The sequence below is a fragment of the Acromyrmex echinatior genome, chromosome 13, assembly GCF_024713525.1.
Source record: "Acromyrmex echinatior isolate Ae372 chromosome 13, ASM2471352v2, whole genome shotgun sequence".
Lineage (NCBI taxonomy): Eukaryota > Metazoa > Arthropoda > Insecta > Hymenoptera > Formicidae > Acromyrmex > Acromyrmex echinatior.
Window position 1 is genome coordinate 9679818 of NC_141864.1, and position 10924 is coordinate 9690741.

At 32.8% G+C, this 10924-nt stretch overlaps 1 protein-coding gene across 7 annotated transcripts in view; it reads left to right on the plus strand.

Annotated features, from left to right (window-relative positions):
- Positions 1–10924, plus strand: part of Pde9 (phosphodiesterase 9) — a 194881-nt gene that overhangs the window by 44386 nt on the left and 139571 nt on the right. The window contains exon 1 of one of the 7 annotated variants that reach the window (XM_087412538.1): positions 4458–4907. The exons of 2 other annotated variants lie outside the window; for them this stretch is intronic. The gene's annotated coding sequence lies outside the window, so the exon portion shown is untranslated. Of the gene's footprint in view, positions 1–4457; positions 5926–10924 lie in introns of those variants that run through there. 4 more of the 7 variants (XM_087412536.1, XM_087412537.1, XM_087412535.1 and 1 more) reach the window with 4 other exon arrangements.

The window sequence follows — 10924 nt, forward strand, 5'->3', positions numbered from 1 at the left end:
GATACGACTCGCGAAAGAAGACTGCACTAATCGCGCCGACGACAACCATGTATTACCAACGAGCTAATTATGGTTGGCTTGGCATGAGATAGTGGGCTCTCATTATCATCCTATAGGATTCTTGGGTAACCGGTAGCAGAGCAAAACCGCTCGATTTGTTGCTCTCTTTAGTAAAGTCGAGTTCGCGATAAGGATCGATAATGTCGTTCTACCTATCATTTACTGCGAATCGTAATAGCTACTCTTCGCAATGCCTTTTGCATTTAAACGTTAGTCTTCTTGCTCATTTTTCTCGTTAATCTTTTTTTTTCCCTGACTTCACGGGAAACGTACTCCTCGCGTTTGCATGGCATATTTAGGAGATTTTATGACGGAACAAAATATATTCGTCCTTTTAGTTCCTGTAAAAATATTGAAAGCAGTACAAAGAGAGTTACGTCATCGGCTTTGTTCCTTTTCTTGTCGCATTAACACGTGCCATCTTTTCGATATTTAAAATTCATTTGATAAAAAAGTTGTAATCAATATGAGATTTCATTTTAATATTAAATTCAAAAGGTAATAAACGAACGTGGGAAAATCAAAGATATATAATTAACATTCCATCTTTTTTTATTTATTATATTTAAAAATCGAAGAAAGCTGAAGTATTTAGTGATAGAAATTAAAACGTGATAAATTGTTATCTTTGATAAAATTTTCGATTCAAGCAAAAAATCGATTCTAAATTAAATTGAAAAATTTATTCTTGCTGCTGATTTTCACCTTATTTTAAATTATTTTGCGCAATTGTATCTAGCAAAATGAAAAGCAAAATGAAAAGATGAACAATGAAATATCATTGTGTTTAATTAGTGACATCTTATTTTATAATTCATAGCTTCTACTAAATGATTCTTTTACTAAGACGAGTCATTCGTGTTCGTTTATGCGCAAATATTTCAAATCAAATAAAAGTAGATAATCTCGTGAAAAATGCTTCTAGGCATAATGACTTTCACATTAGTGGCGAGAAGAGTGGCGCCGTCGTTGGCGACACATAGCAATCGGCAAGAGCACCGCTCCCATGAAGAAGCCTCTTAAAATAATTACGACAATCCTTAATCGTCTGTAAACTCGAGAAAATGCCACTCGTTTGGTGAATTACACGTGGCGAATTACACGTGGAATTGCAGCAATCGATAACGGAATCGAAATGTTTGGAGAAATGCTATAAAAACAGGATGGATCGATCAAATTGAAATAGCACGTGTAATATTCATGATGAACACATTATAGGGAAATAAGACACACACTTATGATGTAAATAGGAAAGAAATTTTAACGATTCTTTTGTTATAGAAATGAATTATTTTGACCTCGTTTTCTTGCAATAATTAGAATTTTCTACAATTCTAAATATAGTCATATAATAATGAAAAACATAATGGTCTTCATTATTTGCCCTAATATCACTTTAAAATTTACGTAAAATTGTCATATATCGTTTTTACAAAAATTAGGATTTTAATATAGTTGTTACTTTTAATTTTTATAATAAAATAAATTGAAAAATAAAATAAAAAAATTTCAATTTTAAGTAGGTGTATCGAGAGAAAGATATGTATAATATTAAATTTTAATAAATATTTATTTGAATAATACAGGGTGGGCCATCTATTGGTACGTTTTTAAAAATGCGATCAAATGAGCATACATTGATATTTTTTATTAATTTTTTTTTTGTTGTGAAGCTAAAAGTATCCGCGTCAAGAATGAAAAACGATTTCGTTCATGTGGCTCCCTCTACTGGCCTTACAGTATGCCATTCGGTCACCCCAATTATTAATGACATTTTGGACTATTGTTTTTCAAAGCTGGAATTGTCTCACACTTTGGGCCACAGCCTCAATATTCTCGGGTGTGCGCACTGTCCGAGCTCTGGGACCACTTCTGTCATCCACTAACATCCCTTTCTCACGAACTTTCCTCACCAATTTGCGTATAGCTCCTTCGGTGCTCCATATTTCTTTTCAAAATTCGTACAGTTTCGGCGACACAGCACTGACTTTGAAAATAAGTTTTTAAAATTTCAAAACGCTCTTCAAGAGAAAACATGTTGTTTCGTGCCGCGGACGGTATGACTAATAAACTGTCAAAATTTCGGGTCTGTAGCTCGTTCGGTGTTGCCATACGACGAAATTCAAAAACGTACCAATAGATGGCCCACCCTATACTAGTTGAAACTACTATTTGTTATATAAACATATATTTATTTGATATAAGAACCATTAATTTGATTTAAATATAATTTTTTTTTATTCAGTAAATATTTATTTTCTTTAAGTGAATGTTAGGTTATTATTATTCAAAGAAATATTTATTAAAATGTAGTACACACATTTTTTCCCCATGTATTTTTTCGGTTTTATAATTCGAATTGAAATGCAAATTAAATACATATGCAAATTCTAGAAACGCTTGTAAAGTATTATAATAGACGCTGCTGGAAGACTTGTTAACATATTTTTTTTCTTAATACGATTTTTCTCGAGATTGCGTGGTAAATGCAAGTTACATGGGGAGCATGTTCTAGAGACCAGGATAGAGCTTTTGAAACGTGCAACAAGTCTATATTTCGCGTGGTGAGTCTGGTGGCCAATCGATGGAATCAATTTGCATAATGTATACACGCGAACGCGTATGCTCGACAATGCCTCGATGTGCCGGAGTTGCTTTTATGCATATAGTAATAGAGGAATATCATTGACGTATCATTAACATCAATAAAATTGTGCTGATGAGGCGAGAAGATATTTACAAAGATAAAAAATTTGATTTTATATTTAAAATATGTGCCAACACATCGATTAATGATTAAAGATTCTCTCTTGAATAATAAAATTATAAAACCGTATTCAAATTACAAAATCTTGAATAATAAAATCATGTTTAATATTAAATTATTTTAAAACGAGAAATTAATATCATTCTGAATAAAATCATAAAATCGTATTTTATGTTAAAATGATTTACGATTCTCTGTATTTGTAAAACAATTTAGTGTTTCAAACTTTAACGAGTTCATGCTTTAAGCGAGTTTACAATTTCTCAAGTGAACGATTGTCAAACTAATGATGCTGCAGGACACGGTTCTGTTGTTTTAATGTACTTTTAAATGAGGTGGAAACTGATTTAAACTGTCGCACTGTGTCTGGTAACGACGATTAATAACGCACGGTTAATGTATCATAATGTATCACATACATCCGACTTCTGTAACAATATATTGTGTGTAACGATGTATGTTGTTACACAATGATTGTATTTCATACAAATATTTTTTATGATAAGTATTTTTCCTGCTAGTGTTTTGATCTTTCACAAAAATAAATAACGAGAATTTCATTCGATAAATTATTCGAGAGGATGTAGCGATAAAGTAGAATTTAAATCGTTTTAACTAAGACAATGCTCTGACATACATGAGGTTATTTTTGTACATGTATACATGAGGATATTTTTGTATGTTTTGTATGTTTTATTTTTAATTGGCATAAATTCATCGTATTATAAAATTGACGAGTTATAAATAACGTACAGACAAATTTTATCTCTATGTAAGGCCAATTCAGGAGAAATTAATTTCTTAGATATACGGTTATTTATTATTAATCATAAAATATACATTTATGATTAAGAGAATGCATTAAATTCTATAATGCAGAAAAAAACATATTCATTTTTAAAAATTATTAATTAAATTTGAAAGTAAACATTTTTAAAATAAAGAAACATTAATTACGTATTTATCTATAAAAAATTCAACATTATGTAAATTGTTATTAATTTTTTCAACATATTTGCTTTAATTGTTTCAAGTATTTCGACAGTTCGTATATCCGCAAATCTATCATAAATTTATCTATTAAATTAAAAAAGTAAATTCAATTTGCTTATTTTATAAAGCCGCTTTTTCGATTGATTTTATATATTCTTTAAAAGAAAATAAATTTTTTTAAATATATATATGTTTTAAATATATACATATAATTAATTTTTCTAATATTTGTAGTAAGTATATTTTAAGATTACTATCAAGAAAATATTCTTTGTTAAAAATAACTATTATTCAAAAGAAAAAAATTGAGTAATCATTTTTCTTCGCAATAAAATGATATTTTTCTTTACGTAAATTACATCAATGAGCTCAAATCGACAGGTTTAAAAAAAAATGACTTGCACCATTATCGCTTTCACCCTCCATATATATTATCGCTACACAAATACGAATTTTTTCAGAACAAATATTAAACAGCGTAGCGAGTGATATTTTGACAGGCAGCGAGGTAAATCTGAGCGGGGGAGGCAAAGGAGCGTCGTATGTCGACCCGCACGATGCACGGTCAGCGATCGAGTGACAGCACGGGTCTCGTCAGCCGGGCGATGCGTCGGTTGGTCGGTTCGGCCGCGGTCGTCTGCGCGGCCGAAGGTCGCCGAGGACGGCCGAAGGCAGCCGAGCGCCGAGCTCCAGTATAGCGGAGTGCTCCGGACGAAACGTATTCAGTATATGTTAAGCAGGCGCGCGCGATACGAGTTGTCACGTTTACTTTTCGCGAGCGCGCCGCCATCGCGCATCGTCGCCGCTGCCGACGACGATCAGCGTCTTTCTTTCTCTCTCTCTTTTTCTTTCTTTCTCTCTCTCTCTCTCTCTCTCTCTCTTCCTCGATATATAATACATACATATATCGAACGATAACGTTGCGCATTACTTTCGTGTGTCTGGACATGAAAGAAATTTGAAAAACCAAGTGCACGCAACGAAAAGCGGTCTCATCTTCCTTCTCTTCGGTTTTCATGACTCACAGTTTTTAAAAGCCGCGCGTGTTTGAAGGGGGAAAATGTTGCGACGAAAGTGAAGACTCCGCGTAAGTACTTTCTTGCTCCCTTCTTTTCTTCGTCTTTCCTGCTGCATTATTTATCGTTTCCTCTCTCTCTCTCTCGACTTCTATCTCGTTCTCCCTCGCACCTCTACTCCGTTCCTCCTCATACTTCTTCTCCCTCTCCCCGTCTTTTTCGCTCTCTCCTTCTCTCTTCTTCGTACCGAAGTCGTCTCGTGGGGTCAGTGTCTGCTCGATCGGATCCTGAGCAGGAACATACTGGTGGACGAGGAGGAAAAGGAGAAGGAGAGGAGGACGATCTCTTTCCTCCGGCGCGACTCTACCTCGGAGACTGCAACCGTTTTGTGACGCGCGCTCGCGCTCGCGCACCACGTCCTTCAAGGATCATCATTTTTGGAGCGCTCCGTTTTTCGCGCCACGCGGTACGCGGCGGCAGAAATGTGACGATGTGACCCGACACGTCGACGGCAACGCATATCGCGAGATACCGTCGCGGAATCGACAGCGAGCAGCAGATCGATTATTGGCGCCGATTCGACGCGCGGCTGTCGCCCCAAGAAACTCTCTAGCTCGCACTTTATCACTGTCTCTCCTCGCGTAGTATCACTTGCCTTTTTTTTGCTCATTCCCCTCCCCTCTCGCCTCCTCTTTCTCGGCTATCATTCCTCGTCTCTCTTCCTCTCCCGCGTGCTCTCACGCGCTTTTTCCAACCACTACTTCTGCGGTTCTGCCTGCCTCTTCCTCTCTCACACTTCGCCACCGCAGTCTCGCTCGCTTCGCGCCGCGTATTTTCTCGCGAGCGAATGTGAGAAAAAGGAGAATCAGTAGGCGATTGATACACCGCGCGATTGATGCGCCGCGCGCGAAAGAGACACGCCACTTTGGAAGGAACGAGATCGGACTAACCGTGAGTTTGTGTTTTTGTTTATCACGGACCGATTGCACCGGTATAACTACACGCTGCACTGCACTGCACTGCGCGAGAGGAAGTTGCAAGTGGACGCCCATCGGAAGGACGATTCGTCGCTGGAGGCGTTCGAGAAAAGTAAATGCTTCGATTTGTTCTTCGTTTTGTATGAAGTAGAGATCCTGTAACAGACGAGATTGCCACAAACCTGGACATCGGGGAAAAGTCACGGAAACTGGAAGTCAAGGAATTATGTAAAAAAATTAAAAAATTCTTGATTTTAAAGAAGTTTAATAAAACTGTAAAAAATTTTAAAATATTGAAAGCATCATAGAAAATTATGAAATTTTAGGATGAAGAATTTGTGGCAATCCTTGTACAAAGTCTAGCTACGAGATGACAAACTTTTGATTAACCTGTCGTTTTTGTCAATTTTAGTAAGTTGGAATGAGTAAGATAGTATAAGTTAGACTGAGACATATAAAAACTTTATGAGGTCTGTTATGAGGTCTCCAGTATGAAACACGCGTTTCCGCACTAAAATTCAAAACGAAATTTTGAGAGGAGTAATTTCTTGAATTTTATTGATTACAGAAATTAGGATTTGATTCGAAAAAAAGAAAAGTGTTATAAAAGAGAATACAAACTATCTTTTTAATGATAGAAAAGGCTGGATGGAAACAAATGGATTAAAACGTACTTGAGGATGGAAACACAATAGTTGGTTTTTCGAGCAATTATATTAACAAAACATGCTGTCTTATTGTTAAAATTGAACAAATATTGAATAAAATGTATCGACGAAAATGTATATTCAAAGTCGACGAACTGAATATGTATATCAGCGTACATGCATAAAATGTACGCCGCACTACATTTGCAAATACATACGCGAAAATGTTATTATACGTGAATACATTTTATCTAACACTGTCAGAGGCGAGTTGATTCATTGTGGTGATCAGTATTGTCGACTTGAACACACAATATTGTCGCGTACGTTTGTCACGCAAATGTGAGAGCGCAGAATGACTAGCTACTATTGTACTATTACTTTCGGTATATGGAACTCCTCGCTGAGCTACATTCGTATATTTGTCCATTTCAGCAACAGGCGAGCTTTTTTTTTACCTACCTCACATTTCCCGTGATTATTAATTTTAGAAACTGCACTGCAATGTATTACTATCCTCGAAAGTCAAGCTTATCTCCTAGAAAAAAATTATTATTATTCAGAGTTAATTAGATCCGACAGTTTTAATCCGCATATAAGTTTATGTATGTGTATTTATCATGTACATAGAAAAATATCATTCTATTTCTAACAATAGAAAAAAATGATGGTTTACTTTTTTTCATTTAAGTAATGGTTATATTTAACAAAAACATTTTTTTTATAATAATCTTAAAATACACTTATTTACAAATTTTGGAAAAACTCAAAGAAATGATTTTCTTTTGAAGAATATTATAAAATTTTTATCGAAGAAGCGATATTTATACACTGTAAAAAATAAAATGCTAATTTTAACTTATAGTCGTATAATGAACTTTCTGAGACAGAAAAATGTTAATTTTTATACTTTTGCATGTTTCAGAAAGTCCACTATACGACTGTAAGTTAAAATTTTATTTTTTTTACAATTATTTTTGTATAATTATTTTTGTATAATAAGCAAATCGAATTTATTTTAATACAAAAATCTTGAAGTATTAAACTTATTAGGATTTAAAATATATATTTTGAATAAATTTGATACTTGTGGTGAATTTGCGATAAATTTGCGGATGGATGAACTTTTTGGGAACAAGTAATTAATATTTAAATGTAATATGTATTTTTCTACGCACACTGACGCGCGACTTGTGTGTTGCAAACTCGTATTCTTTTATATAAATATTAACAAGGTATTACGGTATCTGTAATTCTAAGAACACAAAACACACTGACATTGGATTTTTTTCACATGGACAAGATGTCCATTCCTTCGCTCGTACAAGGTGATCATGCGTTTAAAGAAGCTTGTTGTATAATGATTATTAACAGGTAGCACGATACTTGGCAAATGATCATTTCTTTACAGTGAGTGATTTTAAATATATTGCGAATGAATTTAATTACGAGTACATTAGATAGAATTTATTGCTGGCGTTTTGCCGAAGCTGGCGTTTCCGCGAAACGGTTGACTCGCTTTGTGAAACGAACATGCATAGTGAATGGAGGCGCGCATTAGTAAGCGAGCAAAACGAACACGGGGCATGCAGTACATCATGCATTGCAAAGCACTATAGCCATTGATAGATAAATACCCATGAGGTTCCAAATCCACCGAATATTCCTACGTTAAAAAAGCATTTGGAATATTTCTTTATTTATACTTTTTTTTTGTTGTATTTAATTTATTGTTGTAAAAATATTTTTATATTATATTTATAAAATAATATTATAAAATAATATTTATAAAAAAGCGAATTGCACGTGCCTTTTTTAATGAGACTTTATTACAAGTTTTTCCTCTATGTGTTGTGTATTAATAGTTTGAAATTATTTCTCATGAAATGAAATTTATGAAGTAAACTTCAAGTTATTATATAATCTAAAATTTCTCTTTGAGAGCAAAGTCGGAAATTTAAGTTAATCGCTAAATAAATTTTCATTTCTTATTTATGTTAGAAACGTCTTGAAACGTTATTTGTCGGCTCTTTGATTTTTATTTAAATAACATCATAATTAAATTGCTGATTGAGCTTTTTGTAGAACGAATTTAAAATTTGGAATTAGAATACTCGCTAATTTTCATTTTACGAAATGTTTTGTACAATAGTGAATAATCGTTATTCAGCGGTGAACTTGATGTAATAACGTAGCGCATTATAAATTAGATGGCTATAATGCAAATTGCAACAGACGCTTTTCCATGAATGAATGCTCTTACGCATAGCGCACGTTGAACCTTAATTTACTTCCGAAAGGGGTGCATTATGGCGATTACATTTAACGAGAGGATATGTGGGTGCTCATAATACTTTTTCTGCATATAAGTATCGTTTATCGTTTATGTATTGACTTTTATTATTACAAAACTTGGCGATGGACGCTTATAATATAATATTGCCGGGAGTATTTTTTTTAATCTGTCCCTCTTTTTTTCTCTTTCTTGCCATTCTTAATTATATTTCGAAATAATTCAGTCTATTGCATTAATTTAATTTCTAATGATTGTCATATTGCTTTTATATTAATTGTTTCAGAAAAGCAACTTGTTAAAAAAACTTTCCTTTTCAATTTATATGAGATATATGACGTTTAAAAATTTTTCAAATATTTTCAAACGAAATTACTTTGTATTCCGTTGCAAGCCTGAAGTGTAAATTTCATCAGTTTCGGATACAAAACCACAGTTTGCTCGTTTCCGTGAGTCACTTGATTTGTAAGGCTTTCGCTTTTTATCATGGAAAAACAAACGAGAGAAGATGACACTATCTTGCCGCTCGAAAGCCGCGACTTGTTCTCGTAAGAATGAAAAACAGTACTTATTAAAGTTTGTCTCCAGCTATGAGAAAAGTGTCACTGAACATTTTACTTAATTTTTTTCTCTGCTGGTATTTGCTTTTATTACGTTTCTAGAATCGTAGTCCTTGAAAGAAAAACATTCTTCTTTTCATGATGATATTCGCGACGTGTATAATGAGTCATGGAAAATGATTTCCCTCTTTCACGCTTGCGTCTGAATACGCAATGTGTATTAAAATCGAGCGATGAAAATCGGTTTATAAACGTTTCCGTCACGAATGTTAAGGTTGAATGAGTAACTTTTTAATATTTAATGTCAGGTCGATGCTGAGTTTCATTGCATTGTGAATCAATTACAATTTTATCATTTAAATTATGACGAAAATTCGAATCAATTTTACATAATATATTCTCTTTTGAATTAGCATAGCATATGTAAAACATTTACGTAATTTCTAATTCTTAATATGTTTAAAGAGAATTAATAAATGATAATTATATTATAATGCTACTATAATTTATACCATTATATCATTATCATTATTTTAATTATAATTTATTAATTCTCTTTAAATATTAAGAATTAGAAATTACGTGAATGTTTTGCATATGCTAATTCAAGAGCCAGTTTTTTCATGATTCATAAAATTAACTCTATTAGTATAATTAATTTTTTTATCAAGCTGATGCTATTTGCCTTTCTTATGTTTTTTTTTTGCTTTATTGAAATAGTATTTCTGTTTCAATAAAATAGAATAATTTTGGTTCAGTCGAGATATATTTGGTCCAAATTAAAAAAAAATTACCTAGAAGTTTTATGTCTCGACTTTTTAATATACGTTCTATCTGAATATTATTAAAATTTGAATGAAGTTATGTCGTTTTAGTATACGAATTTGTCGATTAATATTGATGAAATTTAAAAATAAATAAATTTACACATTTTAAAAGTGATTTATTCTACATTGCAGCTTATATAAGCACGAGTTAAATGAATCAAACATTCATAAATCTAACATGGCGTGAAAAGATTGTTTGTTTGCTACAATCCTGCTGAGAATTTGTAATGAAAATGCATCTCTCTCGAGAGAGTTAAAAGAGTTATATACGAGATATATTTTATCTGTTACGTTGTGTCTGACGTATATTAAAAAACAATGTGTGTTGTTTTATCTTCCTTAATTACTTACGCCAAAAAAAAAACTATACCTATAATTTAAGTTGTAACATGAGAGTATCAAGATGTGTTTTTTTATTTTTTTCGAAGGAAAGATTAGGTAATATTATAATTAACTTGAAAGAAATTTTCTTTTATAACAATCGAGAGTGAAAAGTAAATTCGGTAACTGCAACAAACGAAATATTAAATTTCATTTAAAATTCATAAAATTTGATATATTATCTCTTTAATTAAAGGATCCAGTCACAAAATTATTCAAATTCAATTTTAATGATTAAATATTATTTCATAATACTTTTTATTGCTTCATTATTGAAACTGAACGTGAAAATATTTTGGACGAGATATTATAACCGAACTGTAGTCAGAGATAAGCCATGAGCCTCACTAGATTTTCCCTCGTGGGACTTACCACATATTGCTTCGGGCTCTTTAATTATTCA